Below are 25180 nucleotides of genomic sequence, written 5' to 3'. Positions count from 1 at the left end.
AGTGGAGCCGAAAGGCGCATTTCGCAGTCGAGCCACGTTATCCCACAAGCTGTGCACTAGGACAAGAAATTGCAGACTGCAAACTTTTGGTGGCCTGACGGTCGTCGCCGATCGTAAGGGCGAAACAGTCGAGAGATTTGGTGAACGGCAATGTGGACACTCCCAGCAGCAGCAGTGCGCCAAATCAATTATCTGGTCGAGGGCTGCAAGATTCAGTGAGATGAAGTGAGAATTTGGGGATAGCTCGCAAACTCATAGCTGCCGCCTTCTTAACTCAGTGGTACATCACTGGTCTCGTAAACCAGGAGTCGTGAGTTCGAACCTCACAGAAGGCATCCATTTTTTTAACTTTGCTGCAACGTGCGGAGCTACCTCGAGTAATGTCTATCACATGGCAGTACACTGAATGAAAGGGATGTTCTACAACCTATGACAAGTATTCTACTGGCCTAGGAGGTTTTTTGAATGCATAGGCAGAACAGTGGTTTGTATGCATTTTGTAGTATAATGTCATTCGTTTATGAGCGTCGCTACAGTGTGCATGCACGTTATCCATGTGAAGAGGCATAAGCAGATGCTACCATTCTGCGAGATTCCTGCAGAATGTGTACGAATTGCGTTGATATAGAGAGCACAAGTGAGCCAAAGTCAACGCCTCCGTGGCGCAATCGGCTAGCGCGTTCGGCTGTTAACCGAAAGGTTGGTGGTTCAAGCCCACCCGGGGCCGAAATCGTTTTAACCGTCACCGAGGTGAGGACATACGTCAACTTTGTTAGAGATACACAGCTAGTGTGGCAATTTGGCTGCGAAGGAGTGATGCCACAGATGCTTATACACATTCAGGCAGGTGGCACTGTAGGTAAAAACATGACCCTACACAGACGTTCTACTGTTTTCCTATTTATTCACCATGTGTGACACTGCAGTGGAGCGGCGCCCACTACAAAAGACGTTTTATTTACATTCAATTTCAGCGTATACGTCGCGAGTGCCATATGACAGGGCCTGTCTCTCGATGTCGATTTGTATTTTGTGTCTCTTAAGTGTCGGTCTGCAGTAGGCCGCTGTTGGCCGAGCGACGTGCAGTCGCCTTACATGAAGCCCCATGGGCAACGCCAGTGCCACTGTGAACAACAGCAAACTGTAGCCAGAGAGTGGAGCCGAAAGGCGCATTTCGCAGTCGAGCCACGTTATCCCACAAGCTGTGCACTAGGACAAGAAATTGCAGACTGCAAACTTTTGGTGGCCTGACGGTCGTCGCCGATCGTAAGGGCGAAACAGTCGAGAGATTTGGTGAACGGCAATGTGGACACTCCCAGCAGCAGCAGTGCGCCAAATCAATTATCTGGTCGAGGGCTGCAAGATTCAGTGAGATGAAGTGAGAATTCGGGGATAGCTCGCAAATTCATAGCTGCCGCCTTCTTAGCTCAGTGGTACATCACTGGTCTCGTAAACCAGGAGTCGTGAGTTCGAACCTCACAGAAGGCATCCATTTTTTAACTTTCCTGCAACGTGCGGAGCTACCTCGAGCAATGTCTATCACATGGCAGTACACTGAATGAAAGGGATGTTCTACAACCTATGACAAGTATTCTACTGGCCTAGGAGGTTTTCTGAATGCATAGGCAGAACAGTGGTTTGTATGCATTTTGTAGTATAATGTCATTCGTTTATGAGCGTCGCTACAGTGTGCATGCACGTTATCCATGTGAAGAGGCATAAGCAGATGCTACCATTCTGCGAGATTCCTGCAGAATGTGTACGAATTGCGTTGATATAGAGAGCACAAGTGAGCCAAAGTCAACGCCTCCTTGGCGCAATCGGCTAGCGCGTTCGGCTGTTAACCGAAAGGTTGGTGGTTCAAGCCCACCCGGGGGCGAAATCGTTTTAACCGTCACCGAGGTGAGGACATACGTCAACTTTGTTAGAGATACACAGCTAGTGTGGCAATTTGGCTGCGAAGGAGTGATGCCACAGATGCTTATACACATTCAGGCAGGTGGCACTGTAGGTAAAAACATGACCCTACACAGACGTTCTACTGTTTTCCTATTTATTCACCATGTGTGACACTGCAGTGGAGCGGCGTCCACTACAAAAGACGTTTTATTTACATTCAATTTCAGCGTATACGTCGCGAGTGCCATATGACAGGGCCTGTCTCTCGAAGTCGATTTGTATTTTGTGTCTCTTAAGTGTCGGTCTGCAGTAGGCCGCTGTTGGCCGAGCGACGTGCAGTCGCCTTACATGAAGCCCCATGGGCAACGCCAGTGCCACTGTGAACAACAGCAAACTGTAGCCAGAGAGTGGAGCCGAAAGGCGCATTTCGCAGTCGACCTACGTTATCCCAAAAGCTGTGCACTAGGACAAGAAATTGCAGACTGCAAACTTTTGGTGGCCTGACGGTCGTCGCCGATCGTAAGGGCGAAACAGTCGAGAGATTTGGTGAACGGCAATGTGGACACTCCCAGCAGCAGCAGTGCGCCAAATCAATTATCTGGTCGAGGGCTGCAAGATTCAGTGTGATGAAGTGAGAATTCGGGGATAGCTCGCAAATTCAGAGCTGCCGCCTTCTTAGCTCAGTGGTACATCACTGGTCTCGTAAACCAGGAGTCGTGAGTTCGAACCTCACAGAAGGCATCCATTTTTTTAACTTTCCTGCAACGTGCGGAGCTACCTCGAGCAATGTCTATCACATGGCAGTACACTGAATGAAAGGGATGTTCTACAACCTATGACAAGTATTCTACTGGCCTAGGAGGTTTTCTGAATGCATAGGCAGAACAGTGGTTTGTATGCATTTTGTAGTATAATGTCATTCGTTTATGAGCGTCGCTACAGTGTGCATGCACGTTATCCATGTGAAGAGGCATAAGCAGATGCTACCATTCTGCGAGATTCCTGCAGAATGTGTACGAATTGCGTTGATATAGAGAGCACAAGTGAGCCAAAGTCAACGCCTCCGTGGCGCAATCGGCTAGCGCGTTCGGCTGTTAACCGAAAGGTTGGTGGTTCAAGCCCACCCGGGGGCGAAATCGTTTTAACCGTCACCGAGGTGAGGACATACGTCACCTTTGTTAGAGATACACAGCTAGTGTGGCAATTTGGCTGCGAAGGAGTGATGCCACAGATGCTTATACACATTCAGGCAGGTTGCACTGTAGGTAAAAACATGACCCTACACAGACGTTCTACTGTTTTCCTATTTATTCACCATGTGTGACACTGCAGTGGAGCGGCGCCCACTACAAAAGACGTTTTATTTACATTCAATTTCAGCGTATACGTCGCGAGTGCCATATGACAGGGCCTGTCTCTCGATGTCGATTTGTATTTTGTGTCTCTTAAGTGTCGGTCTGCAGTAGGCCGCTGTTGGCCGAGCGACGTGCAGTCGCCTTACATGAAGCCCCATGGGCAACGCCAGTGCCACTGTGAACAACAGCAAACTGTAGCCAGAGAGTGGAGCCGAAAGGCGCATATCGCAGTCGAGCCACGTTATCCCACAAGCTGTGCACTAGGACAAGAAATTGCAGACTGCAAACTTTTGGTGGCCTGACGGTCGTCGCCGATCGTAAGGGCGAAACAGTCGAGAGATTTGGTGAACGGCAATGTGGACACTCCCAGCAGCAGCAGTGCGCCAAATCAATTATCTGGTCGAGGGCTGCAAGATTCAGTGTGATGAAGTGAGAATTCGGGGATAGCTCGCAAATTCAGAGCTGCCGCCTTCTTAGCTCAGTGGTACATCACTGGTCTCGTAAACCAGGAGTCGTGAGTTCGAACCTCACAGAAGGCATCCATTTTTTTAACTTTCCTGCAACGTGCGGAGCTACCTCGAGCAATGTCTATCACATGGCAGTACACTGAATGAAAGGGATGTTCTACAACCTATGACAAGTATTCTACTGGCCTAGGAGGTTTTCTGAATGCATAGGCAGAACAGTGGTTTGTATGCATTTTGTAGTATAATGTCATTCGTTTATGAGCGTCGCTACAGTGTGCATGCACGTTATCCATGTGAAGAGGCATAAGCAGATGCTACCATTCTGCGAGATTCCTGCAGAATGTGTACGAATTGCGTTGATATAGAGAGCACAAGTGAGCCAAAGTCAACGCCTCCGTGGCGCAATCGGCTAGCGCGTTCGGCTGTTAACCGAAAGGTTGGTGATTCAAGCCCACCCGGGGCCGAAATCGTTTTAACCGTCACCGAGGTGAGGACATACGTCAACTTTGTTAGAGATACACAGCTAGTGTGGCAATTTGGCTGCGAAGGAGTGATGCCACAGATGCTTATACACATTCAGGCAGGTGGCACTGTAGGTAAAAACATGACCCTACACAGACGTTCTACTGTTTTCCTATTTATTCACCATGTGTGACACTGCAGTGGAGCGGCGCCCACTACAAAAGACGTTTTATTTACATTCAATTTCAGCGTATACGTCGCGAGTGCCATATGACAGGGCCTGTCTCTCGATGTCGATTTGTATTTTGTGTCTCTTAAGTGTCGGTCTGCAGTAGGCCGCTGTTGGCCGAGCGACGTGCAGTCGCCTTACATGAAGCCCCATGGGCAACGCCAGTGCCACTGTGAACAACAGCAAACTGTAGCCAGAGAGTGGAACCGAAAGGCGCATTTCGCAGTCGAGCCACGTTATCCCAAAAGCTGTGCACTAGGACAAGAAATTGCAGACTGCAAACTTTTGGTGGCCTGACGGTCGTCGCCGATCGTAAGGGCGAAACAGTCGAGAGATTTGGTGAACGGCAATGTGGACACTCCCAGCAGCAGCAGTGCGCCAAATCAATTATCTAGTCGAGGGCTGCAAGATTCAGTGTGATGAAGTGAGAATTCGGGGATAGCTCGCAAACTCAGAGCTGCCGCCTTCTTAGCTCAGTGGTAGAGCACTGGTCTCGTAAACCAGGAGTTGTGAGTTCGAACCTCACAGAAGGCATCCATTTTTTTAACTTTCCTGCAACGTGCGGAGCTACCTCGAGCAATATCTATCACATGGCAGTACACTGAATGAAAGGGATGTTCTACAACCTATGTCAAGTATTCTACTGGCCTAGGAGGTTTTCTGAATGCATAGGCAGAACAGTGGTTTGTATGCATTTTGTAGTATAATGTCATTCGTTTATGAGCGTCGCTACAGTGTGCATGCACGTTATCCATGTGAAGAGGCATAAGCAGATGCTACCATTCTGCGAGATTCCTGCAGAATGTGTACGAATTGCGTTGATATAGAGAGCACAAGTGAGCCAAAGTCAACGCCTCCGTGGCGCAATCGGCTAGCGCGTTTGGCTGTTAACCGAAAGGTTGGTGGTTCAAGCCCACCCGGGGCCGAAATCGTTTTAACCGTCACCGAGGTGAGGACATACGTCAACTTTGTTAGAGATACACAGCTAGTGTGGCAATTTGGCTGCGAAGGAGTGATGCCACAGATGCTTATACACATTCAGGCAGGTGGCACTGTAGGTAAAAACATGACCCTACACAGACGTTCTACTGTTTTCCTACTTATTCACCATGTGCGACACTGCAGTGGAGCGACGCCCACTACAAAAGACGTTTTATTTACATTCAATTTCAGCGTATACGTCGCGAGTGCCATATGACAGGGCCTGTCTCTCGAAGTCGATTTGTATTTTGTGTCTCTTAAGTGTCGGTCTGCAGTACGCCGCTGTTGGCCGAGCGACGTGCAGTCGCCTTACATGAACCCCATGGGCAACGCCAGTGCCACTGTGAACAACAGCAAACTGTAGCCAGAGAGTGGAGCCGAAAGGCGCATTTCGCAGTCGAGCCACGTTATCCCACAAGCTGTGCACTAGGACAAGAAATTGCAGACTGCAAACTTTTGGTGGCCTGACGGTCGTCGCCGATCGTAAGGGCGAAACAGTCGAGAGATTTGGTGAACGGCAATGTGGACACTCCCAGCAGCAGCAGTGCGCCAAATCAATTATCTGGTCGAGGGCTGCAAGATTCAGTGTGATGAAGTGAGAATTCGGGGATAGCTCGCAAATTCAGAGCTGCCGCCTTCTTAGCGCAGTGGTACATCACTGGTCTCGTAAATCAGGAGTCGTGAGTTCGAACCTCACAGAAGGCATCCATTTTTTTTAACTTTCCTGCAACGTGCGGAGCTACCTCGAGCAATGTCTATCACATGGCAGTACACTGAATGAAAGGGATGTTCTACAACCTATGTCAAGTATTCTACTGGCCTAGGAGGTTTTCTGAATGCATAGGCAGAACAGTGGTTTGTATGCATTTTGTAGTATAATGTCATTCGTTTATGAGCGTCGCTACAGTGTGCATGCACGTTATCCATGTGAAGAGGCATAAGCAGATGCTACCATTCTGCGAGATTCCTGCAGAATGTGTACGAATTGCATTGATATAGAGAGGACAAGTGAGCGAAAGTCAACGCCTCCATAGCGCAATCGGCTAGCGCATTCGGCTGTTAACCGAAAGGTTGGTGGTTCAAGCCCACCCGGGGGCGAAATCGTTTTAACCGTCACCGAGGTGAGGACATACGTCAACTTTGTTAGAGATACGCAGCTAGTGTGGCAATTTGGCTGCGAAGGAGTGATGCCACAGATGCTTATACACATTCAGGCAGGTGGCACTGTAGGTAAAAACATGGTCCTACACAGACGTTCTACTGTTTTCCTATTTATTCACCATGTGTGACACTGCAGTGGAGCGGCGCCCACTACAAAAGACGTTTTATTTACATTCAATTTCAGCGTATACGTCGCGAGTGCCATATGACAGGGCCTGTCTCTCGATGTCGATTTGTATTTTGTGTCTCTTAAGTGTCGGTCTGCAGTAGGCCGCTGTTGGCCGAGCGACGTGCAGTCGCCTTACATGAAGCCCCATGGGCAACGCCAGTGCCACTGTGAACAACAGCAAACTGTAGCCAGAGAGTGGAGCCGAAAGGCGCATTTCGCAGTCGAGCCACGTTATCCCAAAAGCTGTGCACTAGGACAAGAAATTGCAGACTGCAAACTTTTGGTGGCCTCACGGTCGTCGCCGATCGTAAGGGCGAAACAGTTGAGAGATTTGGAGAACAGCAATGTGGACACTCCCAGCAGCAGCAGTGCGCCAAATCAATTATCTGGTCGAGGGCTGCAAGATTCAGTGTGATGAAGTGAGAATTCGGGGATAGCTCGCAAATTCAATGCTGCCGCCTTCTTAGCTCAGTGGTAGAGCACGGGTCTCGTAAACCAGGAGTCGTGAGTTCGAACCTCACAGAAGGCATCCATTTTTTTAACTTTCCTCCAACGTGCGGAGCTACCTCGAGCAATATCTATCACATGGCAGTACACTGAATGAAAGGGATGTTCTACAACCTATGTCAAGTATTCTACTGGCCTAGGAGGTTTTCTGAATGCATAGGCAGAACAGTGGTTTGTATGCATTTTGTAGTATAATGTCATTCGTTTATGAGCGTCGCTACAGTGTGCATGCACGTTATCCATGTGAAGAGGTATAGGCAGATGCTACCATTCTGCGAGATTCCCTCAGAATGTGTACGAATTGCGTTGATATAGAGAGCACAAGTGAGCCAAAGTCAACGCCTCCGTGGCGCAATCGGCTAGCGCGTTCGGCTGTTAACCGAAAGGTTGGTGGTTCAAGCCCACCCGGGGGCGAAATCGTTTTAACCGTCACCGAGGTGAGGACATACGTCAACTTTGTTAGAGATACACAGCTAGTGTGGCAATTTGGCTGCGAAGGAGTGATGCCGCAGATGCTTATACACATTCAGGCAGGTGACACTGTAGGTAAGAACATGACCCTACACAGACGTTCTACTGTTTTCCTATTTATTCACCATGTGTGACACTGCAGTGGAGCGGCGCCCACTACAAAAGACGTTTTATTTACATTCAATTTCAGCGTATACGTCGCGAGTGCCATATGACAGGGCCTGTCTCTCGATGTCGATTTGTATTTTGTGTCTCTTAAGTGTCGGTCTGCAGTAGGCCGCTGTTGGCCGAGCGACGTGCAGTCGCCTTACATGAAGCCCCATGGGCAACGCCAGTGCCACTGTGAACAACAGCAAACTGTAGCCAGAGAGTGGAGCCGAAAGGCGCATTTCGCAGTCGAGCCACGTTATCCCAAAAGCTGTGCACTAGGACAAGAAATTGCAGACTGCAAACTTTTGGTGGCCTCACGGTCGTCGCCGATCGCAAGGGCGAAACAGTCGAGAGATTTGGTGAACGGCAATGTGGACACTCCCAGCAGCAGCAGTGCGCCAAATCAATTATCTGGTCGAGGGCTGCAAGATTCAGTGTGATGAAGTGAGAATTCGGCGATAGCTCGCAAGTTCAAAGCTGCCGCCTTCTTAGCTCAGTGGTACATCACTGGTCTCGTAAACCAGGAGTCGTGAGTTCGAACCTCACAGAAGGCATCCTTTTTTTTTAACTTTCCTGCAACGTGCGGAGCTACCTCGAGCAATATCTATCACATGGCAGTACACTGAATGAAAGGGATGTTCTACAACCTATGACAAGTATTCTACTGGCCTAGGAGGTTTTCTGAATGCATAGGCAGAACAGTGGTTTGTATGCATTTTGTAGTATAATGTCATTCGTTTATGAGCGTCGCTACAGTGTGCATGCACGTTATCCATGTGAAGAGGTATAAGCAGATGCTACCATTCTGCGAGATTCCCTCAGAATGTGTACGAATTGCGTTGATATAGAGAGCACAAGTGAGCCAAAGTCAACGCCTCCGTGGCGCAATCGGCTAGCGCGTTCGGCTGTTAACCGAAAGGTTGGTGGTTCAAGCCCACCCGGGGGCGAAATCGTTTTAACCGTCAACGAGGTGAGGACATATGTCAACTTTGTTAGAGATACACAGCTAGTGTGGCAATTTGGCTGCGAAGGAGTGATGCCACAGATGCTTATACACATTCAGCCAGGTGGCACTATAGGTAAAAACATGACCCTACACAGACGTTCTACTGTTTTCCTATTTATTCACCATGTGTGACACTGCAGTGGAGCGGCGCCCACTACAAAAGACGTTTTATTTACATTCAATTTCAGCGTATACGTCGCGAGTGCCATATGACAGGGCCTGTCTCTCGATGTCGATTTGTATTTTGTGTCTCTTAAGTGTCGGTCTGCAGTAGGCCGCTGTTGGCCGAGCGACGTGCAGTCGCCTTACATGAAGCCCCATGGGCAACGCCAGTGCCACTGTGAACAACAGCAAACTGTAGCCAGAGAGTGGAGCCGAAAGGCGCATTTCGCAGTCGAGCCACGTTATCCCAAAAGCTGTGCACTAGGACAAGAAATTGCAGACTGCAAACTTTTGGTGGCCTGACGGTCGTCGCCGATCGTAAGGGCGAAACAGTCGAGAGATTTGGAGAACGGCAATGTGGACACTCCCAGCAGCAGCAGTGCGCCAAATCAATTATCTGGTCGAGGGCTGCAAGATTCAGTGTGATGAAGTGAGAATTCGGGGATAGCTCGCAAATTCAAAGCTGCCGCCTTCTTAGCTCAGTGGTAGAGCACGGGTCTCGTAAACCAGGAGTCGTGAGTTCGAACCTCACAGAAGGCATCCATTTTTTTAACTTTCCTGCAACGTGCGGAGCTACCTCGAGCAATGTCTATCACATGGCAGTACACTGAATGAAAGGGATGTTCTACAACCTATGACAAGTATTCTACTGGCCTAGGAGGTTTTCTGAATGCATAGGCAGAACAGTGGTTTGTATGCATTTTGTAGTATAATGTCATTCGTTTATGAGCGTCGCTACAGTGTGCATGCACGTTATCCATGTGAAGAGGCATAAGCAGATGCTACCATTCTGCGAGATTCCTGCAGAATGTGTACGAATTGCGTTGATATACAGAGCACAAGTGAGCCAAAGTCAACGCCTCCGTGGCGCAATCGGCTAGCGCGTTCGGCTGTTAACCGAAAGGTTGGTGGTTCAAGCCCACCCGGGGGCGAAATCGATTTAACCGTCACCGAGGTGAGGACATACGTCAACTTTGTTAGAGATACACAGCTAGTGTGGCAATTTGGCTGCGAAGGAGTGATGCCGCAGATGGTTATACACATTCAGGCAGGTGGCACTGTAGGTAAGAACATGACCCTACACAGACGTTCTACTGTTTTCCTATTTATTCACCATGTGTGACACTGCAGTGGAGCGGCGCCCACTACAAAAGACGTTTTATTTACATTCAATTTCAGCGTATACGTCGCGAGTGCCATATGACAGGGCCTGTCTCTCGATGTCGATTTGTATTTTGTGTCTCTTAAGTGTCGGTCTGCAGTAGGCCGCTGTTGGCCGAGCGACGTGCAGTCGCCTTACATGAAGCCCCATGGGCAACGCCAGTGCCACTGTGAACAACAGCAAACTGTAGCCAGAGAGTGGAGCCGAAAGGCGCATTTCGCAGTCGAGCCACGTTATCCCAAAAGCTGTGCACTAGGACAAGAAATTGCAGACTGCAAACTTTTGGTGGCCTGACGGTCGTCGCCGATCGTAAGGGCGAAACAGTCGAGAGATTTGGAGAACGGCAATGTGGACACTCCCAGCAGCAGCAGTGCGCCAAATCAATTATCTGGTCGAGGGCTGCAAGATTCAGTGTGATGAAGTGAGAATTCGGGGATAGCTCGCAAATTCAAAGCTGCCGCCTTCTTAGCTCAGTGGTAGAGCACGGGTCTCGTAAACCAGGAGTCGTGAGTTCGAACCTCACAGAAGGCATCCATTTTTTTAACTTTCCTGCAACGTGCGGAGCTACCTCGAGCAATGTCTATCACATGGCAGTACACTGAATGAAAGGGATGTTCTACAACCTATGACAAGTATTCTACTGGCCTAGGAGGTTTTCTGAATGCATAGGCAGAACAGTGGTTTGTATGCATTTTGTAGTATAATGTCATTCGTTTATGAGCGTCGCTACAGTGTGCATGCACGTTATCCATGTGAAGAGGCATAAGCAGATGCTACCATTCTGCGAGATTCCTGCAGAATGTGTACGAATTGCATTGATATAGAGAGCACAAGTGAGCCAAAGCCAACGCCTCCGTGGCGCAATCGGCTAGCGCGTTCGGCTGTTAACCGAAAGGTTGGTGGTTCAAGCCCTCCCGGGGGCGAAATCGTTTTAAGCGTCACCGAGGTGAGGACATACGTCAACTTTGTTAGAGATACACAGCTAGTGTGGCAATTTGGCTGCGAAGGAGTGATGCCGCAGATGCTTATACACATTCAGGCAGGTGGCACTGTAGGTAAGAACATGACCCTACACAGACGTTCTACTGTTTTCCTATTTATTCACCATGTGTGACACTGCAGTGGAGCGGCGCCCACTACAAAAGACGTTTTATTTACATTCAATTTCAGCGTATACGTCGCGAGTGCCATATGACAGGGCCTGTCTCTCGATGTCGATTTGTATTTTGTGTCTCTTAAGTGTCGGTCTGCAGTAGGCCGCTGTTGGCCGAGCGACGTGCAGTCGCCTTACATGAAGCCCCATGGGCAACGCCAGTGCCACTGTGAACAACAGCAAACTGTAGCCAGAGAGTGGAGCCGAAAGGCGCATTTCGCAGTCGAGCCACGTTATCCCAAAAGCTGTGCACTAGGACAAGAAATTGCAGACTGCAAACTTTTGGTGGCCTGACGGTCGTCGCCGATCGTAAGGGCGAAACAGTCGAGAGATTTGGAGAACGGCAATGTGGACACTCCCAGCAGCAGCAGTGCGCCAAATCAATTATCTGGTCGAGGGCTGCAAGATTCAGTGTGATGAAGTGAGAATTCGGGGATAGCTCGCAAATTCAAAGCTGCCGCCTTCTTAGCTCAGTGGTAGAGCACGGGTCTCGTAAACCAGGAGTCGTGAGTTCGAACCTCACAGAAGGCATCCATTTTTTTAACTTTCCTGCAACGTGCGGAGCTACCTCGAGCAATGTCTATCACATGGCAGTACACTGAATGAAAGGGATGTTCTACAACCTATGACAAGTATTCTACTGGCCTAGGAGGTTTTCTGAATGCATAGGCAGAACAGTGGTTTGTATGCATTTTGTAGTATAATGTCATTCGTTTATGAGCGTCGCTACAGTGTGCATGCACGTTATCCATGTGAAGAGGCATAAGCAGATGCTACCATTCTGCGAGATTCCTGCAGAATGTGTACGAATTGCGTTGATATAGAGAGCACAAGTGAGCCAAAGCCAACGCCTCCGTGGCGCAATCGGCTAGCGCGTTCGGCTGTTAACCGAAAGGTTGGTGGTTCAAGCCGACCCGGGGGCGAAATCGTTTTAACCGTCACCGAGGTGAGGACATACGTCAACTTTGTTAGAGATACACAGCTAGTGTGGCAATTTGGCTGCGAAGGAGTGATGCCGCAGATGCTTATACACATTCAGGCAGGTGGCACTGTAGGTAAGAACATGACCCTACACAGACGTTCTACTGTTTTCCTATTTATTCACCATGTGTGACACTGCAGTGGAGCGGCGCCCACTACAAAAGACGTTTTATTTACATTCAATTTCAGCGTATACGTCGCGAGTGCCATATGACAGGGCCTGTCTCTCGGTGTCGATTTGTATTTTGTGTCTCTTAAGTGTCGGTCTGCAGTAGGCCGCTGTTGGCCGAGCGACGTGCAGTCGCCTTACATGAAGCCCCATGGGCAACGCCAGTGCCACTGTGAACAACAGCAAACTGTAGCCAGAGAGTGGAGCCGAAAGGCGCATTTCGCAGTCGACCCACGTTATCCCACAAGCTGTGCACTAGGACAAGAAATTGCAGACTGCAAACTTTTGGTGGCCTGACGGTCGTCGCCTATCGTAAGGGCGAAACAGTCGAGAGATTTGGTGAACGGCAATGTGGACACTCCCAGCAGCAGCAGTGCGCCAAATCAATTATCTGGTCGAGGGCTGCAAGATTCAGTGTGATGAAGTGAGAATTCGGGGATAGCTCGCAAATTCAGAGCTGCCGCCTTCTTAGCTCAGTGGTACATCACTGGTTTCGTAAACCAGGAGTCGTGAGTTCGAACCTCACAGAAGGCATCCATTTTTTTAACTTTCCTGCAATGTGCGGAGATACCTCGAGCAATGTCTATCACATGGCAGTACACTGAATGAAAGGGATGTTCTACAACCTATGACAAGTATTCTACTGGCCTAGGAGGTTTTCTGAATGCATAGGCAGAACAGTGGTTTGTATGAATTTTGTAGTATAATGTCATTCGTTTATGAGCGTCGCTACAGTGTGCATGCACGTTATCCATGTGAAGAGGCATAAGCAGATGCTACCATTCTGCGAGATTCCTGCAGAATGTGTACGAATTGCGTTGATATAGAGAGCACAAGTGAGCCAAAGCCAAACTCCTCCGTGGCGCAATCGGCTAGCGCGTTCGGCTGTTAACCGAAAGGTTGGTGGTTCAAGCCCACTCGGGGGCGAAATCGTTTTAACAGTCACTGAGGTGAGGACATACGTCAACTTTGTTAGAGATACACAGCTAGTGTGGCAATTTGGCTGCGAAGGAGTGATGCCACAGATGCTTATACACATTCAGGCAGGTGGCACTGTAGGTAAAAACATGGTCCTACACAGACGTTCTACTGTTTTCCTATTTATTCACCATGTGTGACACTGCAGTGGAGCGGCGCCCACTACAAAAGACGTTTTATTTACATTCAATTTCAGCGTATACGTCGCGAGTGCCATATGACAGGGCCTGTCTCTCGATGTCGATTTGTATTTTGTGTCTCTTAAGTGTCGGTCTGCAGTAGGCCGCTGTTGGCCGAGCGACGTGCAGTCGCCTTACATGAAGCCCCATGGGCAACGCCAGTGTCACTGTGAACAACAGCAAACTGTAGCCAGAGAGTGGAGCCGAAAGGCGCATTTCGCAGTCGAGCCACGTTATCCCAAAAGCTGTGCACTAGGACAAGAAATTGCAGACTGCAAACTTTTGGTGGCCTGACGGTCGTCGCCGATCGTAAGGGCGAAACAGTCGAGAGATTTGGTGAACGGCAATGTGGACACTCCCAGCAGCAGCAGTGCGCCAAATCAATTATCTGGTCGAGGGCTGCAAGATTCAGTGTGATGAAGTGAGAATTCGGGGATAGCTCGCAAATTCAAAGCTGCCGCCTTTTTAGCTCAGTGGTACATCACTGGTTTCGTAAACCAGGAGTCGTGAGTTCGAACCTCACAGAAGGCATCCATTTTTTTAACTTTCCTGCAACATGCGGAGCTACCTCGAGCAATGTCTATCACATGGCAGTACACTGAATGAAAGGGATGTTCTACAACCTATGACAAGTATTCTACTGGCCTAGGAGGTTTTCTGAATGCATAGGCAGAACAGTGGTTTGTATGCATTTTGTAGTATAATGTCATTCGTTTATGAGCGTCGCTACAGTGTGCATGCACGTTATCCATGTGAATAGGCATAAGCAGATGCTACCATTCTGCGAGATTCCTGCAGAATGTGTACGAATTGCGTTGATATAGAGAGCACAAGTGAGCCAAAGTCAACGCCTCCGTGGCGCAATCGGCTAGCGCGTTCGGTTGTTGACCGAAAGGTTGGTGGTTCAAGCCCACCCTGGGGCGAAATCGTTTTAACCGAGGTGAGGACATACGTCAACTTTGTTAGAGATACACAGCTAGTGTGGCAATTTGGCTGCGAAGGAGTGATGCCGCAGATGCTTATACACATTCAGGCAGGTGGCACTTTAGGTAAGAACATGACCCTACACAGACGTTCTACAGTTTTCCTATTTATTCACCATGTGTGACACTGCAGTGGAGCGGCGCCCACTACAAAAGACGTTTTATTTACATTCAATTTCAGCGTATACGTCGCGAGTGCCATATGACAGGGCCTGTCTCTCGATGTCGATTTGTATTTTGTGTCTCTTAAGTGTCGGTCTGCAGTATGCCGCTGTTGGCCGAGCGACGTGCAGTCGCCTTACATGAAGCCCCATGGGCAACGCCAGTGCCACTGTGAACAACAGCAAACTGTAGCCAGAGAGTGGAGCCGAAAGGCGCATTTCGCAGTCGAGCCACGTTATCCCAAAAGCTGTGCACTAGGACAAGAAATTGCAGACTGCAAACTTTTGGTGGCCTGACGGTCGTCGCCGATCGTAACAGCGAAACAGTCGAGAGATTTGGTGAACGGCAATGTGGACACTCCCAGCAGCAGCAGTGCGCCAAATCAATTATCTGGTCGAGGGCTGCAAGATTCAGTGTGATGAAGTGAGAATTCGGGGATAGCTCGCAAATTCAAAGCTGCCGCCTTCTTAGCTCAGTGGTAGAGCACTGGTCTCGTAAACCAGGAGTCGTGAGTTCGAACCTCACAGAAGGCATCCATTTTTTTAACTTTCCTGCAACGTGCGGAGCTACCTCGAGCAATGTCTATCACATGGCAGTACACTGAATGAAAGGGATGTTCTACAACCTATGACAAGTATTCTACTGGCCTAGGAGGTTTTCTGAATGCATAGGCAGAACAGTGGTTTGTATGCATTTTGTAGTATAATGTCATTCGTTTATGAGCGTCGCTACAGTGTGCATGCACGTTATCCATGTGAAGAGGTATAAGCAGATGCTACCATTCTGCGAGATTCCTGCAGAATGTGTACGAATTGCGTTGATATAGAGAGCACAAGTGAGCCAAAGTCAACGCCTCCGAGGCGCAATCGGCTAGCGCGTTCGGCTGTTAACCGAAAGGTTGGTGGTTCTAGCCCAGCTGGGGATGAAATCGTTTTAACCGTCACCGAGGTGAGGACATACGTCAACTTTGTTAGAGATACACAGCTAGTGTGGCAATTTGGCTGCGAAGGAGTGATGCCACAGATGCTTATACACATTCAGGCAGGTGGCACTGTAGGTAAAAACATGACCCTACACAGACGTTCTACTGTTTTCCTATTTATTCACCATGTGTGACACTGCAGTGGAGCAGTGGAGCGGCGTCCACTACAAAAGACGTTTTATTTACATTCAATTTCAGCGTATACGTCGCGAGTGCCATATGACAGGGCCTGTCTCTCGATGTCGATTTGTATTTTGTGTCTCTTAAGTGTCGGTCTGCAGTAGGCCGCTGTTGGCCGAGCGACGTGCAGTCGCCTTACATGAAGCCCGATGGGCAACGCCAGTGTCACTGTGAACAACAGCAAACTGTAGCCAGAGAGTGGCGCCGAAAGGCGCATTTCGCAGTCGAGCCACGTTATCCCAAAAGCTGTGCACTAGGACAAGAAATTGCAGACTGCAAACTTTTGGTGGCCTGACGGTCGTCGCCGATCGTAAGGGCGAAACAGTCGAGAGATTTGGTGAACGGCAATGTGGACACTCCCAGCAGCAGCAGTGCGCCAAATCAATTATCTGGTCGAGGGCTGCAAGATTCAGTGTGATGAAGTGAGAATTCGGGGATAGCTCGCAAATTCAAAGCTGCCGCCTTTTTAGCTCAGTGGTACATCACTGGTTTCGTAAACCAGGAGTCGTGAGTTCGAACCTCACAGAAGGCATCCATTTTTTTAACTTTCCTGCAACGTGCGGAGCTACCTCGAGCAATATCTATCACATGGCAGTACACTGAATGAAAGGGATGTTCTACAACCTATGTCAAGTATTCTACTGGCCTAGGAGGTTTTCTGAATGCATAGGCAGAACAGTGGTTTGTATGCATTTTGTAGTATAATGTCATTCGTTTATGAGCGTCGCTACAGTGTGCATGCACGTTATCCATGTGAAGAGGCATAAGCAGATGCTACCATTCTGCGAGATTCCTGCAGAATGTGTACGAATTGCGTTGATATAGAGAGCACAAGTGAGCCAAAGTCAACGCCCCCGTGGCGCAATCGGCTAGCGCGTTCGGCTGTTAACCGAAAGGTTGGTGGTTCAAGCCGACCCGGGGGCGAAATCGTTTTAACCGTCACCGAGGTGAGGACATACGTCAACTTTGTTAGAGATACACAGCTAGTGTGGCAATTTGGCTGCGAAGGAGTGATGCCGCAGATGCTTATACACATTCAGGCAGGTGGCACTGTAGGTAAGAACATGACCCTACACAGACGTTCTACTGTTTTCCTATTTATTCACCATGTGTGACACTGCAGTGGAGCGGCGCCCACTACAAAAGACGTTTTATTTACATTCAATTTCAGCGTATACGTCGCGAGTGCCATATGACAGGGCCTGTCTCTCGATGTCGATTTGTATTTTGTGTCTCTTAAGTGTCGGTCTGCAGTAGGCCGCTGTTGGCCGAGCGACGTGCAGTCGCCTTACATGAAGCCCCATGGGCAACGCCAGTGCCACTGTGAACAACAGCAAACTGTAGCCAGAGAGTGGAGCCGAAAGGCGCATTTCGCAGTCGAGCCACGTTATCCCAAAAGCTGTGCACTAGGACAAGAAATTGCAGTCTGCAAACTTTTGGTGGCCTGACGATCGTCGCCGATCGTAAGGGCGAAACAGTCGAGAGATTTGGTGAACGGCAATGTGGACACTCCCAGCAGCAGCAGTGCGCCAAATCAATTATCTGGTCGAGGGCTGCAAGATTCAGTGTGATGAAGTGAGAATTCGGGGATAGCTCGCAAATTCAAAGCTGCCGCCTTCTTAGCTCAGTGGTAGAGCACTGGTCTCGTAAACCAGGAGTCGTGAGTTCGAACCTCACAGAAGGCATCCATTTTTTTAACTTTCCTGCAACGTGCGGAGCTACCTCGAGCAATGTCTATCACATGGCAGCACACTGAATGAAAGGGATGTTCTACAACCTATGACAAGTATTCTACTGGCCTAGGAGGTTTTCTGAATGCATAGGCAGAATAGTGGTTTGTATGCATTTTGTAGTATAATGTCATTCGTTTATGAGCGTCGCTACAGTGTGCATGCACGTTATCCATGTGAAGAGGCATAAGCAGATGCTACCATTCTGCGAGATTCCTGCAGAATGTGTACGAATTGCGTTGATATACAGAGCACAAGTGAGCCAAAGTCAACGCCTCCGTGGCGCAATCGGCTAGCGCGTTCGGCTGTTAACCGAAAGGTTGGTGGTTCAAGCCGACCCGGGGGCGAAATCGTTTTAACCGTCACCGAGGTGAGGACATACGTCAACTTTGTTAGAGATACACAGCTAGTGTGGCAATTTGGCTGCGAAGGAGTGATGCCACAGATGCTTATACACATTCAGCCAGGTGGCACTGTAGGTAAAAACATGACCCTACACAGACGTTCTACTGTTTTCCTATTTATTCACCATGTGTGACACTGCAGTGGAGCGGCGCCCACTACAAAAGACGTTTTATTTACATTCAATTTCAGCGTATACGTCGCGAGTGCCATATGACAGGGCCTGTCTCTCGATGTCGATTTGTATTTTGTGTCTCTTAAGTGTCGGTCTGCAGTAGGCCGCTGTTGGCCGAGCGACGTGCAGTCGCCCCATGGGCAACGCCAGTGCCACTGTGAACAACAGCAAACTGTAGCCAGAGAGTGGAGCCGAAAGGCGCATTTCGCAGTCGAGCCACGTTATCCCACAAGCTGTGCACTAGGACAAGAAATTGCAGACTGCAAACTTTTGGTGGCCTGACGGTCGTCGCTGATCGTAAGGGCGAAACAGTCGAGAGATTTGGTGAACGGCAATGTGGACACTCCCAGCAGCAGCAGTGCGCCAAATCAATTATCTGGTCGAGGGCTGCAAGATTCAGTGTGATGAAGTGAGAATTCGGGGATAGCTCGCAAATTCGAAGCTGCCGCCTTCTTAGCTCAGTGGTACATCACTGGTCTCGTAAACCAGGAGTCGTGAGTTCGAACCTCACAGAAGACATCCATTTTTTTAACTTTCCTGCAACGTGCGGAGCTACCTCGAGCAATGTCTATCACATGGCAGCACACTGAATGAAAGGGATGTTCTACAACCTATGACAAGTATTCTACTGGCCTAGGAGGTTTTCTGAATGCATAGGCAGAATAGTGGTTTGTATGCATTTTGTAGTATAATGTCATTCGTTTATGAGCGTCGCTACAGTGTGCATGCACGTTATCCATGTGAATAGGCATAAGCAGATGCTACCATTCTGCGAGATTCCTGCAGAATGTGTACGAATTGCGTTGATATAGAGAGCACAAGTGAGCCAAAGTCAACGCCTCCGTGGCGCAATCGGCTAGCGCGTTCGGTTGTTGACCGAAAGGTTGGTGGTTCAAGCCCACCCGGGGGCGAAATCGTTTTAACCGAGGTGAGGACATACGTCAACTTTGTTAGAGATACACAGCTAGTGTGGCAATTTGGCTGCGAAGGAGTGATGCCGCAGATGCTTATACACATTCAGGCAGGTGGCACTTTAGGTAAGAACATGACCCTACACAGACGTTCTACAGTTTTCCTATTTATTCACCATGTGTGACACTGCAGTGGAGCGGCGCCCACTACAAAAGACGTTTTATTTACATTCAATTTCAGCGTATACGTCGCGAGTGCCATATGACAGGGCCTGTCTCTCGATGTCGATTTGTATTTTGTGTCTCTTAAGTGTCGGTCTGCAGTATGCCGCTGTTGGCCGAGCGACGTGCAGTCGCCTTACATGAAGCCCCATGGGCAACGCCAGTGCCACTGTGAACAACAGCAAACTGTAGCCAGAGAGTGGAGCCGAAAGGCGCATTTCGCAGTCGAGCCACGTTATCCCAAAAGCTGTGCACTAGGACAAGAAATTGCAGACTGCAAACTTTTGGTGGCCTGACGGTCGTCGCCGATCGTAACAGCGAAACAGTCGAGAGATTTGGTGAACGGCAATGTGGACACTCCCAGCAGCAGCAGTGCGCCAAATCAATTATCTGGTCGAGGGCTGCAAGATTCAGTGTGATGAAGTGAGAATTCGGGGATAGCTCGCAAATTCAAAGCTGCCGCCTTCTTAGCTCAGTGGTAGAGCACTGGTCTCGTAAACCAGGAGTCGTGAGTTCGAACCTCACAGAAGGCATCCATTTTTTTAACTTTCCTGCAACGTGCGGAGCTACCTCGAGCAATGTCTATCACATGGCAGTACACTGAATGAAAGGGATGTTCTACAACCTATGACAAGTATTCTACTGGCCTAGGAGGTTTTCTGAATGCATAGGCAGAACAGTGGTTTGTATGCATTTTGTAGTATAATGTCATTCGTTTATGAGCGTCGCTACAGTGTGCATGCACGTTATCCATGTGAAGAGGTATAAGCAGATGCTACCATTCTGCGAGATTCCTGCAGAATGTGTACGAATTGCGTTGATATAGAGAGCACAAGTGAGCCAAAGTCAACGCCTCCGAGGCGCAATCGGCTAGCGCGTTCGGCTGTTAACCGAAAGGTTGGTGGTTCTAGCCCAGCTGGGGATGAAATCGTTTTAACCGTCACCGAGGTGAGGACATACGTCAACTTTGTTAGAGATACACAGCTAGTGTGGCAATTTGGCTGCGAAGGAGTGATGCCACAGATGCTTATACACATTCAGGCAGGTGGCACTGTAGGTAAAAACATGACCCTACACAGACGTTCTACTGTTTTCCTATTTATTCACCATGTGTGACACTGCAGTGGAGCAGTGGAGCGGCGTCCACTACAAAAGACGTTTTATTTACATTCAATTTCAGCGTATACGTCGCGAGTGCCATATGACAGGGCCTGTCTCTCGATGTCGATTTGTATTTTGTGTCTCTTAAGTGTCGGTCTGCAGTAGGCCGCTGTTGGCCGAGCGACGTGCAGTCGCCTTACATGAAGCCCGATGGGCAACGCCAGTGTCACTGTGAACAACAGCAAACTGTAGCCAGAGAGTGGCGCCGAAAGGCGCATTTCGCAGTCGAGCCACGTTATCCCAAAAGCTGTGCACTAGGACAAGAAATTGCAGACTGCAAACTTTTGGTGGCCTGACGGTCGTCGCCGATCGTAAGGGCGAAACAGTCGAGAGATTTGGTGAACGGCAATGTGGACACTCCCAGCAGCAGCAGTGCGCCAAATCAATTATCTGGTCGAGGGCTGCAAGATTCAGTGTGATGAAGTGAGAATTCGGGGATAGCTCGCAAATTCAAAGCTGCCGCCTTTTTAGCTCAGTGGTACATCACTGGTTTCGTAAACCAGGAGTCGTGAGTTCGAACCTCACAGAAGGCATCCATTTTTTTAACTTTCCTGCAACGTGCGGAGCTACCTCGAGCAATATCTATCACATGGCAGTACACTGAATGAAAGGGATGTTCTACAACCTATGTCAAGTATTCTACTGGCCTAGGAGGTTTTCTGAATGCATAGGCAGAACAGTGGTTTGTATGCATTTTGTAGTATAATGTCATTCGTTTATGAGCGTCGCTACAGTGTGCATGCACGTTATCCATGTGAAGAGGCATAAGCAGATGCTACCATTCTGCGAGATTCCTGCAGAATGTGTACGAATTGCGTTGATATAGAGAGCACAAGTGAGCCAAAGTCAACGCCCCCGTGGCGCAATCGGCTAGCGCGTTCGGCTGTTAACCGAAAGGTTGGTGGTTCAAGCCGACCCGGGGGCGAAATCGTTTTAACCGTCACCGAGGTGAGGACATACGTCAACTTTGTTAGAGATACACAGCTAGTGTGGCAATTTGGCTGCGAAGGAGTGATGCCGCAGATGCTTATACACATTCAGGCAGGTGGCACTGTAGGTAAGAACATGACCCTACACAGACGTTCTACTGTTTTCCTATTTATTCACCATGTGTGACACTGCAGTGGAGCGGCGCCCACTACAAAAGACGTTTTATTTACATTCAATTTCAGCGTATACGTCGCGAGTGCCATATGACAGGGCCTGTCTCTCGATGTCGATTTGTATTTTGTGTCTCTTAAGTGTCGGTCTGCAGTAGGCCGCTGTTGGCCGAGCGACGTGCAGTCGCCTTACATGAAGCCCCATGGGCAACGCCAGTGCCACTGTGAACAACAGCAAACTGTAGCCAGAGAGTGGAGCCGAAAGGCGCATTTCGCAGTCGAGCCACGTTATCCCAAAAGCTGTGCACTAGGACAAGAAATTGCAGTCTGCAAACTTTTGGTGGCCTGACGATCGTCGCCGATCGTAAGGGCGAAACAGTCGAGAGATTTGGTGAACGGCAATGTGGACACTCCCAGCAGCAGCAGTGCGCCAAATCAATTATCTGGTCGAGGGCTGCAAGATTCAGTGTGATGAAGTGAGAATTCGGGGATAGCTCGCAAATTCAAAGCTGCCGCCTTCTTAGCTCAGTGGTAGAGCACTGGTCTCGTAAACCAGGAGTCGTGAGTTCGAACCTCACAGAAGGCATCCATTTTTTTAACTTTCCTGCAACGTGCGGAGCTACCTCGAGCAATGTCTATCACATGGCAGCACACTGAATGAAAGGGATGTTCTACAACCTATGACAAGTATTCTACTGGCCTAGGAGGTTTTCTGAATGCATAGGCAGAATAGTGGTTTGTATGCATTTTGTAGTATAATGTCATTCGTTTATGAGCGTCGCTACAGTGTGCATGCACGTTATCCATGTGAAGAGGCATAAGCAGATGCTACCATTCTGCGAGATTCCTGCAGAATGTGTACGAATTGCGTTGATATACAGAGCACAAGTGAGCCAAAGTCAACGCCTCCGTGGCGCAATCGGCTAGCGCGTTCGGCTGTTAACCGAAAGGTTGGTGGTTCAAGCCGACCCGGGGGCGAAATCGTTTTAACCGTCACCGAGGTGAGGACATACGTCAACTTTGTTAGAGATACACAGCTAGTGTGGCAATTTGGCTGCGAAGGAGTGATGCCACAGATGCTTATACACATTCAGCCAGGTGGCACTGTAGGTAAAAACATGACCCTACACAGACGTTCTACTGTTTTCCTATTTATTCACCATGTGTGACACTGCAGTGGAGCGGCGCCCACTACAAAAGACGTTTTATTTACATTCAATTTCAGCGTATACGTCGCGAGTGCCATATGACAGGGCCTGTCTCTCGATGTCGATTTGTATTTTGTGTCTCTTAAGTGTCGGTCTGCAGTAGGCCGCTGTTGGCCGAGCGACGTGCAGTCGCCCCATGGGCAACGCCAGTGCCACTGTGAACAACAGCAAACTGTAGCCAGAGAGTGGAGCCGAAAGGCGCATTTCGCAGTCGAGCCACGTTATCCCACAAGCTGTGCACTAGGACAAGAAATTGCAGACTGCAAACTTTTGGTGGCCTGACGGTCGTCGCTGATCGTAAGGGCGAAACAGTCGAGAGATTTGGTGAACGGCAATGTGGACACTCCCAGCAGCAGCAGTGCGCCAAATCAATTATCTGGTCGAGGGCTGCAAGATTCAGTGTGATGAAGTGAGAATTCGGGGATAGCTCGCAAATTCGAAGCTGCCGCCTTCTTAGCTCAGTGGTACATCACTGGTCTCGTAAACCAGGAGTCGTGAGTTCGAACCTCACAGAAGACATCCATTTTTTTAACTTTCCTGCAACGTGCGGAGCTACCTCGAGCAATGTCTATCACATGGCAGCACACTGAATGAAAGGGATGTTCTACAACCTATGACAAGTATTCTACTGGCCTAGGAGGTTTTCTGAATGCATAGGCAGAATAGTGGTTTGTATGCATTTTGTAGTATAATGTCATTCGTTTATGAGCGTCGCTACAGTGTGCATGCACGTTATCCATGTGAAGAGGCATAAGCAGATGCTACCATTCTGCGAGATTCCTGCAGAATGTGTACGAATTGCGTTGATATAGAGAGCACAAGTGAGCCAAAGTCAACGCCTCCGTGGCGCAATCGGCTAGCGCGTTCGGCTGTTAACCGAAAGGTTGGTGGTTCAAGCCGACCCGGGGGCGAAATCGTTTTAACCGTCACCGAGGTGAGGACATACGTCAACTTTGTTAGAGATACACAGCTAGTGTGGCAATTTGGCTGCGAAGGAGTGATGCCACAGATGCTTATACACATTCAGCCAGGTGGCACTGTAGGTAAAAACATGACCCTACACAGACGTTCTACTGTTTTCCTATTTATTCACCATGTGTGACACTGCAGTGGAGCGGCGCCCACTACAAAAGACGTTTTATTTACATTCAATTTCAGCGTATACGTCGCGAGTGCCATATGACAGGGCCTGTCTCTCGATGTCGATTTGTATTTTGTGTCTCTTAAGTGTCGGTCTGCAGTAGGCCGCTGTTGGCCGAGCGACGTGCAGTCGCCTTACATAAAGCCCCATGGGCAACGCCAGTGCCACTGTGAACAACAGCAAACTGTAGCCAGAGAGAGGAGCCGAAAGGCGCATTTCGCAGTCGAGCCACGTTATCCCACAAGCTGTGCACTAGGACAAGAAATTGCAGACTGCAAACTTTTGGTGGCCTGACGGTCGTCGCCGATCGTAAGGGCGAAACAGTCGAGAGATTTGGTGAACGGCAATGTGGACACTCCCAGCAGCAGCAGTGCGCCAAATCAATTATCTGGTCGAGGGCTGCAAGATTCAGTGTGATGAAGTGAGAATTCGGGGATAGCTCGCAAATTCAAAGCTGCCGCCTTCTTAGCTCAGTGGTACATCACTGGTCTCGTAAACCAGGAGTCGTGAGTTCGAACCTCACAGAAGGCATCCATTTTTTTAACTTTCCTGCAACGTGCGGAGCTACCTCGAGCAATGTCTATCACATGGCAGTACACTGAATGAAAGGGATGTTCTACAACCTATGACAAGTATTCTACTGGCCTAGGAGGTTTTCTGAATGCATAGGCAGAACAGTGGTTTGTATGCATTTTGTAGTATAATGTCATTCGTTTATGAGCGTCGCTACAGTGTGCATGCACGTTATCCATGTGAAGAGGCATAAGCAGATGCTACCATTCTGCGAGATTCCTGCAGAATGTGTACGAATTGCGTTGATATAGAGAGCACAAGTGAGCCAAAGTCAACGCCTCCGTGGCGCAATCGGCTAGCGCGTTCGGCTGTTAACCGAAAGGTTGGTGGTTCAAGCCCACCCGGGGGCGAAATCGTTTTAACCGTCACCGAGGTGAGGACATACGTCAACTTTGTTAGAGATACACAGCTAGTGTGGCAATTTGGCTGCGAAGGAGTGATGCCACAGATGCTTATACACATTCAGGCAGGTGGCACTGTAGGTAAAAACATGACCCTACACAGACGTTCTACTGTTTTCCTATTTATTCACCATGTGTGACACTGCAGTGGAGCGGCGCCCACTACAAAAGACGTTTTATTTACATTCAATTTCAGCGTATACGTCGC

At 49.1% G+C, this 25180-nt stretch overlaps 40 non-coding genes across 40 annotated transcripts; all 40 read left to right on the top strand.

Moving 5' to 3' along the window:
- Positions 1-653: 653 nt before the first annotated feature.
- On the top strand, positions 654-727 carry Trnan-guu (transfer RNA asparagine (anticodon GUU)). The gene has a single exon. It is a non-coding gene; the product is annotated as a tRNA-Asn (tRNA).
- Positions 728-1416: 689 nt separating this feature from the next.
- On the top strand, positions 1417-1488 carry Trnat-cgu (transfer RNA threonine (anticodon CGU)). Its single transcript has one exon. It is a non-coding gene; the product is annotated as a tRNA-Thr (tRNA).
- A 317-nt stretch (positions 1489-1805) lies between these two features.
- On the top strand, positions 1806-1879 carry Trnan-guu (transfer RNA asparagine (anticodon GUU)). The gene has a single exon. It is a non-coding gene; the product is annotated as a tRNA-Asn (tRNA).
- Positions 1880-2568: 689 nt separating this feature from the next.
- Trnat-cgu (transfer RNA threonine (anticodon CGU)) lies at positions 2569-2640 on the top strand. The gene has a single exon. It is a non-coding gene; the product is annotated as a tRNA-Thr (tRNA).
- A 318-nt stretch (positions 2641-2958) lies between these two features.
- Trnan-guu (transfer RNA asparagine (anticodon GUU)) lies at positions 2959-3032 on the top strand. The gene has a single exon. It is a non-coding gene; the product is annotated as a tRNA-Asn (tRNA).
- Positions 3033-3721: 689 nt separating this feature from the next.
- Positions 3722-3793, top strand: Trnat-cgu (transfer RNA threonine (anticodon CGU)). The gene has a single exon. It is a non-coding gene; the product is annotated as a tRNA-Thr (tRNA).
- Positions 3794-4111: 318 nt separating this feature from the next.
- On the top strand, positions 4112-4185 carry Trnan-guu (transfer RNA asparagine (anticodon GUU)). The gene has a single exon. It is a non-coding gene; the product is annotated as a tRNA-Asn (tRNA).
- A 689-nt stretch (positions 4186-4874) lies between these two features.
- Trnat-cgu (transfer RNA threonine (anticodon CGU)) lies at positions 4875-4946 on the top strand. Its single transcript has one exon. It is a non-coding gene; the product is annotated as a tRNA-Thr (tRNA).
- Positions 4947-5264: 318 nt separating this feature from the next.
- On the top strand, positions 5265-5338 carry Trnan-guu (transfer RNA asparagine (anticodon GUU)). The gene has a single exon. It is a non-coding gene; the product is annotated as a tRNA-Asn (tRNA).
- A 1079-nt stretch (positions 5339-6417) lies between these two features.
- Positions 6418-6491, top strand: Trnan-guu (transfer RNA asparagine (anticodon GUU)). The gene has a single exon. It is a non-coding gene; the product is annotated as a tRNA-Asn (tRNA).
- Positions 6492-7180: 689 nt separating this feature from the next.
- Positions 7181-7252, top strand: Trnat-cgu (transfer RNA threonine (anticodon CGU)). The gene has a single exon. It is a non-coding gene; the product is annotated as a tRNA-Thr (tRNA).
- Positions 7253-7570: 318 nt separating this feature from the next.
- Positions 7571-7644, top strand: Trnan-guu (transfer RNA asparagine (anticodon GUU)). The gene has a single exon. It is a non-coding gene; the product is annotated as a tRNA-Asn (tRNA).
- Positions 7645-8333: 689 nt separating this feature from the next.
- Positions 8334-8405, top strand: Trnat-cgu (transfer RNA threonine (anticodon CGU)). The gene has a single exon. It is a non-coding gene; the product is annotated as a tRNA-Thr (tRNA).
- Positions 8406-8724: 319 nt separating this feature from the next.
- Trnan-guu (transfer RNA asparagine (anticodon GUU)) lies at positions 8725-8798 on the top strand. The gene has a single exon. It is a non-coding gene; the product is annotated as a tRNA-Asn (tRNA).
- A 689-nt stretch (positions 8799-9487) lies between these two features.
- Trnat-cgu (transfer RNA threonine (anticodon CGU)) lies at positions 9488-9559 on the top strand. The gene has a single exon. It is a non-coding gene; the product is annotated as a tRNA-Thr (tRNA).
- A 318-nt stretch (positions 9560-9877) lies between these two features.
- Trnan-guu (transfer RNA asparagine (anticodon GUU)) lies at positions 9878-9951 on the top strand. Its single transcript has one exon. It is a non-coding gene; the product is annotated as a tRNA-Asn (tRNA).
- Positions 9952-10640: 689 nt separating this feature from the next.
- Trnat-cgu (transfer RNA threonine (anticodon CGU)) lies at positions 10641-10712 on the top strand. Its single transcript has one exon. It is a non-coding gene; the product is annotated as a tRNA-Thr (tRNA).
- Positions 10713-11030: 318 nt separating this feature from the next.
- On the top strand, positions 11031-11104 carry Trnan-guu (transfer RNA asparagine (anticodon GUU)). The gene has a single exon. It is a non-coding gene; the product is annotated as a tRNA-Asn (tRNA).
- Positions 11105-11793: 689 nt separating this feature from the next.
- Positions 11794-11865, top strand: Trnat-cgu (transfer RNA threonine (anticodon CGU)). The gene has a single exon. It is a non-coding gene; the product is annotated as a tRNA-Thr (tRNA).
- A 318-nt stretch (positions 11866-12183) lies between these two features.
- Positions 12184-12257, top strand: Trnan-guu (transfer RNA asparagine (anticodon GUU)). The gene has a single exon. It is a non-coding gene; the product is annotated as a tRNA-Asn (tRNA).
- A 689-nt stretch (positions 12258-12946) lies between these two features.
- On the top strand, positions 12947-13018 carry Trnat-cgu (transfer RNA threonine (anticodon CGU)). Its single transcript has one exon. It is a non-coding gene; the product is annotated as a tRNA-Thr (tRNA).
- A 319-nt stretch (positions 13019-13337) lies between these two features.
- On the top strand, positions 13338-13411 carry Trnan-guu (transfer RNA asparagine (anticodon GUU)). Its single transcript has one exon. It is a non-coding gene; the product is annotated as a tRNA-Asn (tRNA).
- A 689-nt stretch (positions 13412-14100) lies between these two features.
- On the top strand, positions 14101-14172 carry Trnat-cgu (transfer RNA threonine (anticodon CGU)). Its single transcript has one exon. It is a non-coding gene; the product is annotated as a tRNA-Thr (tRNA).
- A 318-nt stretch (positions 14173-14490) lies between these two features.
- Trnan-guu (transfer RNA asparagine (anticodon GUU)) lies at positions 14491-14564 on the top strand. Its single transcript has one exon. It is a non-coding gene; the product is annotated as a tRNA-Asn (tRNA).
- A 683-nt stretch (positions 14565-15247) lies between these two features.
- Positions 15248-15319, top strand: Trnat-cgu (transfer RNA threonine (anticodon CGU)). The gene has a single exon. It is a non-coding gene; the product is annotated as a tRNA-Thr (tRNA).
- A 1089-nt stretch (positions 15320-16408) lies between these two features.
- Trnat-cgu (transfer RNA threonine (anticodon CGU)) lies at positions 16409-16480 on the top strand. Its single transcript has one exon. It is a non-coding gene; the product is annotated as a tRNA-Thr (tRNA).
- Positions 16481-16798: 318 nt separating this feature from the next.
- On the top strand, positions 16799-16872 carry Trnan-guu (transfer RNA asparagine (anticodon GUU)). The gene has a single exon. It is a non-coding gene; the product is annotated as a tRNA-Asn (tRNA).
- Positions 16873-17561: 689 nt separating this feature from the next.
- Positions 17562-17633, top strand: Trnat-cgu (transfer RNA threonine (anticodon CGU)). The gene has a single exon. It is a non-coding gene; the product is annotated as a tRNA-Thr (tRNA).
- Positions 17634-17951: 318 nt separating this feature from the next.
- On the top strand, positions 17952-18025 carry Trnan-guu (transfer RNA asparagine (anticodon GUU)). Its single transcript has one exon. It is a non-coding gene; the product is annotated as a tRNA-Asn (tRNA).
- A 677-nt stretch (positions 18026-18702) lies between these two features.
- On the top strand, positions 18703-18774 carry Trnat-cgu (transfer RNA threonine (anticodon CGU)). The gene has a single exon. It is a non-coding gene; the product is annotated as a tRNA-Thr (tRNA).
- A 318-nt stretch (positions 18775-19092) lies between these two features.
- Positions 19093-19166, top strand: Trnan-guu (transfer RNA asparagine (anticodon GUU)). The gene has a single exon. It is a non-coding gene; the product is annotated as a tRNA-Asn (tRNA).
- Positions 19167-19849: 683 nt separating this feature from the next.
- On the top strand, positions 19850-19921 carry Trnat-cgu (transfer RNA threonine (anticodon CGU)). The gene has a single exon. It is a non-coding gene; the product is annotated as a tRNA-Thr (tRNA).
- A 1089-nt stretch (positions 19922-21010) lies between these two features.
- Positions 21011-21082, top strand: Trnat-cgu (transfer RNA threonine (anticodon CGU)). Its single transcript has one exon. It is a non-coding gene; the product is annotated as a tRNA-Thr (tRNA).
- Positions 21083-21400: 318 nt separating this feature from the next.
- Positions 21401-21474, top strand: Trnan-guu (transfer RNA asparagine (anticodon GUU)). The gene has a single exon. It is a non-coding gene; the product is annotated as a tRNA-Asn (tRNA).
- Positions 21475-22163: 689 nt separating this feature from the next.
- Trnat-cgu (transfer RNA threonine (anticodon CGU)) lies at positions 22164-22235 on the top strand. The gene has a single exon. It is a non-coding gene; the product is annotated as a tRNA-Thr (tRNA).
- A 318-nt stretch (positions 22236-22553) lies between these two features.
- Positions 22554-22627, top strand: Trnan-guu (transfer RNA asparagine (anticodon GUU)). Its single transcript has one exon. It is a non-coding gene; the product is annotated as a tRNA-Asn (tRNA).
- A 677-nt stretch (positions 22628-23304) lies between these two features.
- Positions 23305-23376, top strand: Trnat-cgu (transfer RNA threonine (anticodon CGU)). Its single transcript has one exon. It is a non-coding gene; the product is annotated as a tRNA-Thr (tRNA).
- Positions 23377-23694: 318 nt separating this feature from the next.
- On the top strand, positions 23695-23768 carry Trnan-guu (transfer RNA asparagine (anticodon GUU)). Its single transcript has one exon. It is a non-coding gene; the product is annotated as a tRNA-Asn (tRNA).
- Positions 23769-24457: 689 nt separating this feature from the next.
- Trnat-cgu (transfer RNA threonine (anticodon CGU)) lies at positions 24458-24529 on the top strand. Its single transcript has one exon. It is a non-coding gene; the product is annotated as a tRNA-Thr (tRNA).
- A 318-nt stretch (positions 24530-24847) lies between these two features.
- Positions 24848-24921, top strand: Trnan-guu (transfer RNA asparagine (anticodon GUU)). Its single transcript has one exon. It is a non-coding gene; the product is annotated as a tRNA-Asn (tRNA).
- Positions 24922-25180: the final 259 nt, after the last annotated feature.

The sequence above is a fragment of the Schistocerca gregaria genome, chromosome 5, assembly GCF_023897955.1.
Source record: "Schistocerca gregaria isolate iqSchGreg1 chromosome 5, iqSchGreg1.2, whole genome shotgun sequence".
NCBI classification, from domain to species: domain Eukaryota; kingdom Metazoa; phylum Arthropoda; class Insecta; order Orthoptera; family Acrididae; genus Schistocerca; species Schistocerca gregaria.
Note: the sequence above shows the minus strand (reverse complement) of the source record. Positions and strands in the feature narration are given on the sequence as shown.